Source organism: Lolium perenne, chromosome 5 (assembly GCF_019359855.2).
Source record: "Lolium perenne isolate Kyuss_39 chromosome 5, Kyuss_2.0, whole genome shotgun sequence".
Classification (NCBI taxonomy): Eukaryota; Viridiplantae; Streptophyta; class Magnoliopsida; order Poales; family Poaceae; genus Lolium; species Lolium perenne.
The window spans coordinates 9,637,589-9,649,193 of NC_067248.2; the positions used below are offsets into that span (position 1 = coordinate 9,637,589).

Genomic DNA, 11,605 nt, shown 5'->3' on the forward strand with positions numbered 1-11,605 from the left:
CAACTTTAAATTTGTATATCTGTTTCCAGTATAGGAGCCAAAATGTACATGTCTACCTTATCTCTTTCTCTCTTACACAGACCTTGCCGGTTTAGCTAAGCCACCTGCACGTAGCTGTGTTATGGCACGCAAATAGGCCGTGGGAGCTAGGTCGCGTCGAGCCAGGCCAGTTCAGGGCCACGATTGGTAGCCTTAAGCTCTACGAGCCTAGACACCGTCCGATCCGGTCATGCCTAGACGTTAAGATCTTGATTTATAACATTTGCCCATTTCTCAATTCCTTTGCTCAGCTCTGGTTGTAATTTGCTTCCTGATCTTTCTTTGTTAGTAATTGCTGCCCAATGATTTTGAGATGTAATTCTGTCAGTGGTGTTGTTGCTATGCACAATAATTCCTAGTTCATTCTATTCATTTTTTGTTCATTATCTGAACTATTCTCACACGTTCAGATTCTATAAAACTCACGAAACATACTCATTTTTTTCTGGTTGGAGAATGGTTCAACCCTTCAGACACCTGGAACATATTTGATTAGTCTCTTCCTTGAAAACATTTCCACTAATTGCTTTCATATAATATTGATAATCTCTTCCTGGGACATATTTCTCACGAACCCAAATATTGGTAACGTCTAACTAGAACATGGAGAAAACCTTTGCAGGCAGGGGCGGAGCCAGGATTTAAAGATAGGGGGGGGGGGGCGAAGAGTTGAAGCATCAAATTAATAAAATTTTCTTATCACAAAACACAAATATTATAAGGTATAGATTATGAAAATATGCCCGTTATTTGTGCTATATGAGTGAAGTTACACTATCAATATGAATTCGTCTTGACGACCACAGAGATCAAATGTCTCAATAATTCTTCAACACTAAACTTCTGTGCTATTTCTCTCTTATGTAGATCCTATTTGATTTATCTCTCGTCCCGCGTTCAATATCTCTATCAATTTCAATGGTCTGATTATCTAGTAGCTCATCATTGTGTTTGGGAAATGTACTAACAGTATTTACAGTAAAAAATACATTTTGGAAGAAGTTGTGGACTTTATGTACATTCCTTGAAGCATCAACAAGAGCCAATTAGGGTGTGTTTGGTATCCCGGGGCTACTCAGAATAACCATCTCCCTTCATACATGGTGACCTCATACATGCTCAACTGAGATTTTATTGCTTGTTTGGTAGCCTGTATCAGGTGAGAGATGCTGAGTTTAGATGTTGTTTGGTACAGGTTGTATAGGGTGAGATGTGTTGGTCCAGTTTTTTACACAAAGGTCCTCAAGTAGAAAAAGGAAAAGGAATCCGGTCCTTCAATAAAAAAATAAAAAAGCAATCAAGTCCCTTGGCTGGTGGATCCCGTGCAGTAGTTGGCCACCGGTCGAGCAAGCACAAGCCGGCCGCCGGCCGAGCACGCACAATCCATCGTCGGGAGAGCTGCTTCCGCCGGACGGAGGAGGAGCGGCTGGCGGATCCGGACGGAGGAGGAGCGGTGGCGGACGCCGGCCTTCATGTCCACCATGCGCAGCCAGAGAAGGCAGCCCTTGGTCTTGCTCTTCGTAGCGGACGGCGGACGCCGGCCTTCCTGTCCACCACGCGCAGGGAGGCAGCCCTTGGTCTTGCTCTGCTCGGCCGACGGGAGATAATGATGGGAGGGAGGCGGCGGCGCGGTCCCTGCTCGGCCGACGGGAGAGGAGGAGGCTGGCGGCCATGGCAGCGCTAGTGGCGTCGAGGATAAGAGAGAGAGAGGACTAGCGGAGGAGACGCGGCGTGGGGGGAAATGACGTGCGGGGCGGGGGTCTTGGGGGGCTGCAGGCCGCTGCTACAGTACTGTGCGGGATTAGCTCATCCCGGATGAGCAGCGAAGCTCGATTTGAGCTTCGCTCCTCGTCCCGGCTCTGGGCCGTTTTTCGTATTCACTCAGCAGTGTGGAGGTGGGAGGAGCCGGTCTAACAAACACCGGATTCGCTCAAAATCTCGGTTGGGAGGAGAGTTTCTGAGTAGCCCCGGGCTACCAAACACACCCTTAAAGTTCATGAATTACAGGTCACTTCCTCTTCATGTCTAGTATTGTGCATCATTGCGTTCTCTTCACTTCATATAATTTTGAATTACATGTGTATTAACATTTCAAAAAAAAGAATTTTGAATTACATGTCTCTTCCTCTTCATGTCTACTGTGTCCATGTGACCTCAACGGTGTGGTAATTGGCCTGGGCCTAGTGGATGTTGTATGTATCATACATAGCCTAATCACCTAGGCCTAATATTGATTAACTTGGGCAGTTGGGCTTAAGAAATAGCAACTGAGATTGGCCGTTTGGGCCATAGAGGCTGCTTTATTATATTTGTAACACAAGGATATGTATCATAGGGGGGGGTGGGGGGGGGGGGGGGGGGTTGCTTTACACCGACCTGGTTGGTGGCGAGCGACGAGCTGAACACCCTCCCGGCCGTTGTCTAAGTCATAGTCACACGCGCAATCCACACGCGGTGGCTGACAATGGACTTGTATTTATAGAGAGGGAAGATAGGTTGGAGGGAATAGAGAATAGCAAGCGGGAAATTTTCAAAGCCACCCAGATTGTTGCTTCTTGGGAGATGATGGATTGGATGAGAACCACAGACGGTCAAGATGATAAGCGACACGGATCGATGCATGCATAGTGGAGGCAGGAAAAATGAACCCATCCCACTGCAATGATTTTTTATAGCTATAATAACTGCAAGGTCCAGACTTCAAGGAATGGGTAGCACTGCTTTTCCCCTCTCTCATAACTCCCTTGCGTCTCTCCATATTTTGAGGAATCTAGCAGCAGGAGAACGATCCAGTGGACTATCGCACATTTATTTCCAATGGAAACTAAAATAATCCATCGTTGGATTTCGTTTTCTATTGCCCTGGATGACGATAGGTATACCTCTTTATTTGTTTTCTGCAACGACGACAGACGTTTTTTCTACCTCTCAAATAACAGTGGGACAAGACAATTGTGGGCATCCCAAAGGGAGGCTAGCGGCGCATTCACGTATGCTATGTGGGGAAAATGAAAGGAGCAGAATCGAAATGTAACTTTGCTTTCTGATGCACTGCCAAACTTGGTCAGGAAAGAGATCGCCTAGCAAGCATACACCCATACTCAGGACCCATGGGATGTGGTTTAGATGCTACGAGTTCGGACACTTCGTTTTTGGTTGGTCGGTGTTGTAATAACCCGTTGCTGACTTTATATATATATTGACCTTTATTCTATCTAGTCAGATGGCAGCTTGACTATCTTTGAACTAAAAAAACAAAGGCTGCCAAGATGGAGACAATATTTCCATGACGGTTTTGTGCAAGGATTGAAATTTTGAAAGTGGAAGCAGCTAGAGAACGTCTCCAATTAGCAAAAGGTTTTGCACCTGCTACATTTTACAGAATAATGGTGACACCATCATTCCATCAGTTATACAATGGTATAGCACACAACCTTAAATTATGAATAATTGAGTTTACACAGCTCCTGATATATAATTGTAACTGGTTGAGAGAGTCTAGATAAAATTTAGGCTATATTTTGCAAAATCTGCGACAAGTATATAAGGCTAGAGGTAGTAGTAATATGGATATAAAAACATGACAACACGCAGCACCAGCTAGCGCAAGAAGCCAGCATACATATGATTGCTTGAAAATCTACAATGCTCAGCTTCCATGATTCTTGGGATACACCAACGGTTAATTAGATGGAGCACCAGATTTTTTTGCGTCAACTCAAACTCGTTTTCTCAACATCTACAACACAGATCAAATTATCAACAGTAGTCTAACCACACTACAAAAAATAAATAGACGATGCAAGGTCAAAATTACAAGCAAATTCAATAATAAATCACACAAGGGCCAGGCCAGCACTGTAGCAGCACCACAGGAGCAGAGATGCATAGCCGGTATCAGCCATCTAGTCCTCTAGAATATCCTGGAACAGAAACATGATGGTCAGCAGACCAGTTTTGGGAACAACATCACCAGGACTTATGCAGGCCACCACACAATCAAAAAGAGCATGCATATAAACAAAGCAAGTGGTTGATCTGATATGCAAAAATAAGCAAGCATGAGCCAACACAGAAATCGTGGATAGCTACTAATGCGCCTATGAAGGATTAAAAGCTAGGATGCAATTTCATCTTAGGCAACATTAATTGTTTTGTATCAGTCACACACAGGTGCTAAAACATGACACTTTACAGATCTGCTCCAGATCAGCTACAACAAGCTACAGATCAAGCCCACATGAAAAAACACCACTATACTAATGTAAAACACCATGGTCACTATGTACAATTGTAGCTTACAACAGTTCAGGCAAGCATCTACTAGATAGCGAGTATTAGACAGCAGCTACCATTATAATATTCAGAATGAGAGATGTCACTATAATCTCCTAGCAAAGCTTCAGCAACATTGCAAAATTGCATCACATGCGAGTGTGAGGCGTTGGATTTGGGTTTTCTCACCCAACTGATTTGAGGCAACCACTTTTACTTGGCCCACTTCTATGGTACCCGCTATCTCTCTAAATTATTTTGGTTCTTTTTTCTTGCGAGTTAATATTATTTCTGTTCCCATACATATACTACTCTCCCATATGGCTGCCCAACTTGTTCCGCGAATCTTCTCTCCTAAATCTACCCAAATTCTAAATTGGACACCAATTTATTGTAGAATCTATCAAATATGCAAATCAGAAGCATAAATCCACCATTCCATCCCGTTCCCTTGGTTGGATTTTGAGTACAAGCTCATCAGTTGGAGATCGGGCACGAGCAGGACAGTGCTCGTCCACTTTCAGCACGAGCCCAATGGGCATATAAGGCCTTTTTCTTTTTAGTGTTGCGTGGTCTGCCCTAAAAAAAGGCTACCTCAATCCGTCCCTAAGGCCCACCGACCAGACGCAGTTGCGCCAGCACCATGCATGGCCGCGCCGCCATGTGGCAAATAAATTTGTACCTCAGAACAGAAACTGTGGTCTTGGCACTGTAACTCAAAAGGAGGATATGATGTGTTCAAGCGTTCAAGCTTCCAATGTTCTTCCCAAACAAATCCACGAAAAGCTACCGAACATCACTAATTTCCAATGCTACCCAAAATTACAGGATAAAAGAGTGGATAAATTCTCGATATCAACAATGGTATGGTTCCACAAATAAACGCATCCCTGGTTTGAAGTTTTACTTCACCATTAACATGAGTATATCAAAGGTTCAAGCTAGTTTGTAATTGGAACAAGCTAGTTTACATGGTAGATGATAGAGCACAACAGAAACACGAAAAAAAGGCCATCTTGAAATGGAGATGGAGGCAAGCTACCTTCTGGTCGGGCTGGATGTCACAGTGCAGCTGAGCTCGGTTCGGACCCAATGACATCGTCGAGCTGCGAGATGAATCCAGCTGCAGATGCCATCATCTAGTCCTTCTACCCGACATCCATACACAAGAATAACACAAATGATGTCAGTTCTAAATGATACTTTGCAAGAATAAATTCGGAGGAGACTTAACCCACATGAGACGCACCCATGTATCTACTACAGGATAGCAGGTTTGTTTTCTCAAAAACAGCACCCATGTGTTAAGTAAACATCACGGTTTTCTACTCCCAGGAGAGGATCAAGAAACTCACCAAAAACGTAGAGGTGGAGAATAAGGCCACCGCTGCCCCTTTTGGGTCGCAGCAGCAGGAGTCGAAGAGGAAGTACACGAGGTAATGGAACACAAATGCCATACAGGATTAAAACCGTGCATTATGCGCAGGAGGCGACGGCAACCACCACTGTACAACATGCAACTGCACTCCTTCCTGCACAAGTAGATTACACAGATATGATTTTAACTGAAATCTGATTAAAAAGCAAGGTATACTGGAGCTGAAGCAAGATAAGACAAAAAGACTAAACAACTAAATCCTAAGTTCATCTAGGCCCATCCATTAGTTTGACTACAACAGCTATCCTCGAACAAAAACATGATGGCAGCAGATTAGTTTTAGCAACAACAAATTCGAAAGACGGTTTCGACTTAAATCCAAAATACACGGCAGCACCAGGACCTCTACAGGTCCCCCACACAATCAAAAGAGCATGTATTTTCCAGTTCAAAAATATTAGACAAAGAAAAAGGAAACCCCGTTTCTTTCTTCTTAACAGTTAGCCATAATTTCAGGTACAGTGAGTGCATAATTTGTACCATAAAATAATATCCAAGAAGCCAAATCTCCGGTATTGTCACTCATTCCTGGAATAAATTTGAGCACTTAGGGATACTATACATAGGCACATTACTCGTTTTCCAGTTCAAGTACTGTATATAGACAATATAAGGACGTTGTACGTGCAGCCAAAGCATACAACATAGAATTCTAGATGTCTGTATAGTATCCCCACTTACCTCAGTAGCAAGCAATTTTACTAAAAAGAGTAACAATACCAAGCAAGTATCAGTATTTTTTTTTATTCCAGACCGCGCCAGTTCTAGCACTGGATTTGGCTAGGTTGCAAGTAATGATTCTAAGCCAACTTTGAATGTGACCTGCTTCCTGAAATTTGGCCAGGTTGCAAGGAAACTGTCGATTGTGCACTTGATGTACATTATTGGGCATGCATGCTTTAAGTGGCCGTTAGAATTATCTGGCATTTTTCAATCTTGGATAGCAAGAAGGATATCTGTGATAGGATAATTCATTATTTTTTTAGTTTTATACGGGTAGTCACACGTCTTTTACTGACCACTACCGAGCATATGTGGAATTTGAAGCCTTATGTTTGACACCAGCTTTCACTTAGAGTAATTTTCTTCAGTTCTACTTGTGTAGAGTAGCAAATATAACAACAGTTGGAGAGGGCAGCTGCAGGTGCATTCGGTCGGCCATGATCATATCATGCAAATGGTAAAAAGGAAACACGTACACGTAAGGGAATGCACAAATTCATGAAGCGCATCAGAAGTGAAGCCGATCTCATCATGAAGAACATGGTAATGTGTTGGCCTTGAGGTTCCCTGGCACACACAACAAACACAAAGAAATTAGCCCGACGTAAATTGCAAGGTAACCTAAGAGACCTGCAAACTACCACCAACCTATTGGTATGTGGTAACGATAAACAGAGGAGAAAGCAGCGATTGCTTACAATCATGTTATCATGTACAAGTCGAAATTCTTGGGATGGCCGACTTGCTTAGCCGCCACAGTACCTACAGAATGACATTAACACCCGTTTTTACCTCATTTCACAACAATTACATGACAAGGGCGATGTTTCACTCTATAAGGAAAGTAGGATCAAAATAGAGTTTACCTAGAGGAACATTCTCTGGAGATCCAGTCGGAAAGGATCTGGTATGATGGTTTTTCTTGAAAAAAAATAATGTAATCCATTGAAGGTCTCGGCCAAGACCTCGAACATCACACCGTGCAGAGAAATTAACCGACCACCTCTTGACAAAACAGGTCCGAAAAAAATTCTGAAACAAGAAAGAATCATCAAATTAACAGAAGCTCCATTGATGATCAAGAAGTAATAAAGAAATGCTAGAAAGAGAAAACATGGTAACCTTGTTCACAAGATTCACATTGGCAAACGTTTACGTTTATGTTTACGTTAATACATTTACCAATAAGGCAGGACTTGATATGTTAGAAACTTCGCTTATTGCCTTACAACACCTCACATTGGACAAGATCTTTGATGAGTCTGGAAGAAAAGCTCTGTTCTTAGAGATCTAAAAACTGATGGAAGTGGTACAACTACTTTCTCATCCTTTTTGCACAACTTTTTTTTGCATCAACTGCCACCCTAAATCACTAAATCTTGCACTGGCTAAAATAGTGTCCACCAAATTTTCTCTACTAAGGACTGTACTGTTGGCTACTCAACATTCCCGAGAATTTCCATAAACTTGCACACAACACATACTGTATTTTCGCGTGTTCACTGTCCTCTGAAATTTTCATACCAAGAAATACAATGCCTTCCACCGATTATCCTTCAGTTTCAACTCTCTATATTCTAGGCTGCTAGCCATTGTGCTATTTGGGGTGTGTTCAGGGCCATGTTTACCTGCCGTCAGGCATGTGCATGTCGGGGATGTCAGGCATGTCTCCTTCGACCAAGCCGTAGCGTGGAAGGTGCTTGGCGAGGATAGAATATGTACACCACGCCTATGAAATAGCAGCATGAGGACAGTCCTGATGATTCTCTTCTCCCTGCAATACACACACATTTCTTAAACGTAGGGACCCAACTTAGCAAGTAAACCTTACTAGTACAATACAATACACTTGTAACTACTTGGATAGAATTATAAATTGATAACAGAGAAAATGCTTTAATTTTTTCCCTAAATAGAACAATTTGAAAACACTGCACATGGAATGAAACATAAATCGAGTCATTATGCTTCCAGATAACACCACAGCATAACAGACTGCACAATGCATGATTCTAAAAAGAAACATCGTCACATTGTACAGTCCTGGTAATCAATCATGATAGCAAGTAGAAATAAGAAATAGCTACAAGACGCAACTAACCGGCTACATTTGCAAGAAACATCCATAAAACAAGCAGTCAATTGTCTTTGTAAACATAAAAGGGCTCTCAATTATGTTGAGATTGCACATAATTGTGTAAGCAGGTGAAAATTTATGGTAGAGATTCAGGGGCTCGAAACTGCACTTTCAGCTATACGAAAATTCAAGATAGCTAAACCTATCAGACTTATGCAAATGCAGGATCTCATCTAGTAAGACAAACAACTTAACTAGCATAGAAGCAAATTTGACAGTCCCAACATCATGCAGTACCACTCGGCAACTGGGCATTTCTTTGTTATATGGAGCAATCATAAATCACGTAGAGGATACAAGGGGAGAAACAAATACTCACCAAAACAATGAAGTGAGGGCGAAGGCAAAGCAGGAAGTAGTCGAAATGCAACTAGAAGAAAATGGGAAGAAGCTATCAATGGGGACAGCAATGTCCTATGCTCACAGGCTTCTAAAACCTGCAATTAAAAAAACATCGAAATCAGTAAAGGAAATGTTGTGGAGTTGCAAATTAGATCAATGTTACAAGTAGAATTGGGTTCCAAGCAAGAAAAATGAGTTGACAATAGTATAGCTCTAGTTACAACCTTGAGATGATAGTTCTAATCAAGATTTTAAGAATAAGGAGCCTCCTGTAGGCTAGCTCGCTATTCTTCTGAAGTAGAATGCAAAAACAGGGGAGGAGTCACATATGCATCCAGTCATAAGAAATAGGCCACACTAACAAACCGTCACGTACATAACCCGAGGTACAATTGTTTACACTGGGTATTCGAGCACATAGAAAATAGCATGGTTAAACAGACGAAAAATCACATAGAGCTTACGTAAACAATAAACAAACATGATTCACACCAGTCGATCAAATAACTCCCAAAAAAATATGTTTGCACAATGGAGCAAAAAGTTAACTCACTCATCTTGGCATGAGCAAAATAGACATTAGTTGAACATTTTTCTAAATTAGAATCACCAGAGCAGCATATTATGCGCTCTTAGCATCTAGAAGTATCAGAATTCAGAACAGATCAAGGAGAACAGTTTGGTATCCTATGCACAAACAAAAATATATCCCAGATATATGTTACATCCAAAGCTTTGATTGCAAAACAAGGACAGCGGAGTCTTGGTGGACCCACAGAACAAATGACTTGCCTAAACACATCCGTTTCAATAATAAGCACAGATTTAAATAGACAGACAACATCAACTGATTCATGTTGAACCAATAGAATCATCCCTCCAAAAGCTATCAAAATCAGAATTAACATACAACCCTTTCAAACCAACCCGGCAATGGTGGTTACCTCTATCCAGCCCCGGCGATGTCTCCCAGAGCAGATCTCCCTCTCACTCATTATATTTGACTTCCTTTACTGAAACTGCTAGTCAAACTAGGGAGATCCTACAAGGAAATATGTGCATCATAAGGATATCCAGTTGGCAGTAATTAATCAATAAAAATATTGTGTATCACAAGATTGCCCACATGTTCCTACAGAGTTAACATAATGCATTACGAAAAGAAGATTCGAATATTCAGAAAATGGTGGCATTTTGTCAAGCTCACCTAGTCACATATTTTTACATACTTATCAAGGTTAATTCTACAGCAAGGAATTACCATAACAAGTACGGAAAATTGCACATCATTTAACATAGTGTTCCAACAAGTATATAAAGTAAGGTTGTTATACCAGGCACTTAACATGGAAAAAGTACTAGCTAATGGTCTAAATAGATTATGGTGGGCTTCACGTTGGTCTGCGTGCAAACCACCATCCCCGGGACTCAGCAAGAATGAAATGCCTCACATTCTTCAAACAAAGGTCCTTCTCTCTAGCTAGAGATAAAACCTTACAGGTGTGTCCACTACAATATGAGGGCAGCCAATAAATCCATGTGTTTCTTTATGTAAAAGTAGAAGAGCCTTCAATTCATAACACAAAAGCACTGAGCAAATCAAGACCAGAATAAAGCAAATTCTTGCAATCACACGACCTGTTACGCAATAATCCAAATCAGAATTATCAAGAAAATATATGGTTGGGTAACTTTTCACGCAATATTATGAAGAACAAATGCAACTTACCTTTTGCCAGTCAACCCTGTCAGGGCGATCAACTTTCTGGTTAGCAAGAATAAAATTGGTAACATGACCAGGTTTAGCAATCCTTGTAACTGAGACATCTGCAAGTTAAAAATAAGTTAAGAACATGAACATCTGCAGGCTAGCAAGATTCTTGTGGAAAGATGACTAACGAATCAAAAGGATGCCCCTATGTATAGTCAGGAGAATCAACCACACTCGTGACATGCAAGTCATATAGAATCCAAAGCACAGGGGAGTGCTTTGGAAGTTCAGTAAGACATTCACAAAGATACATACCGTTTTGCAGAATGTTGCCTCAGTATGATATCAATAACTTGGAGGGCTTCATGGAGTTTTCTGATTCTTGACCTCTAATGGCATGCGCAATGGCAGCCACTGAGATTTTCACCGAAAAGCACAACTGCACTTTGAAAGCAAGGGGTAAAAGAGAAGAAGATTAGTAGAAAACAGAAAACAAGATAAATTTCATAATAACAAACAAGAGTCATGGATCATATATATTACTTTGTTTAAATGAAAGATGGAGGATAATGTATGCACTACGCAAATGCAGTATACCTTAGCAACTAAGGATGGAATATTTGTATTTTGATCAGAATAATGAAATATGTGAATACTTACTCTAGCTTGAAACAAGGTTATACATTTTTCTTACCCTTGACCAAAATGTTAGGATATCTGGTATAAATCATATTAAAAAGTGTGCAAATTAGTATAAATTAATAATGTTGCTTCCAATAATATAATGCAAATATGAAGCAAATAAAATGCATCATTAAGTATAACAAAAGCACAGACAGCAGGTGTGGTGCTCGCTTTGTCACAAACTAATAACACTGCCTAGTCTAGAGCATTTTTTCCATGTTTCTATTTGTTCTATAAAAACAGAGATTCAAAGATT

At 41.1% G+C, this 11,605-nt stretch overlaps 1 long non-coding RNA gene across 7 annotated transcripts; it reads right to left on the reverse strand.

Moving 5' to 3' along the window:
- Window positions 1-3,456: 3,456 nt before the first annotated feature.
- Window positions 3,457-11,605, reverse strand: LOC127298999 (uncharacterized). Of its 7 annotated transcripts, none has more exons than XR_007850258.1 (10): window positions 10,981-11,605; window positions 10,684-10,781; window positions 9,899-10,592; window positions 8,932-9,049; window positions 8,104-8,249; window positions 7,342-7,507; window positions 6,952-7,237; window positions 5,670-5,846; window positions 5,357-5,462; window positions 3,457-3,962 (listed from the first exon to the last, which is right to left on the reverse strand). It is a non-coding gene; the product is annotated as an uncharacterized lncRNA (long non-coding RNA). The 7 variants fall into 7 exon arrangements; XR_007850260.1 differs by having other exon boundaries at window positions 6,952-7,042; window positions 7,124-7,507; XR_007850257.2 differs by having other exon boundaries at window positions 6,952-7,507; window positions 9,899-9,996; window positions 10,406-10,592; window positions 10,981-11,601.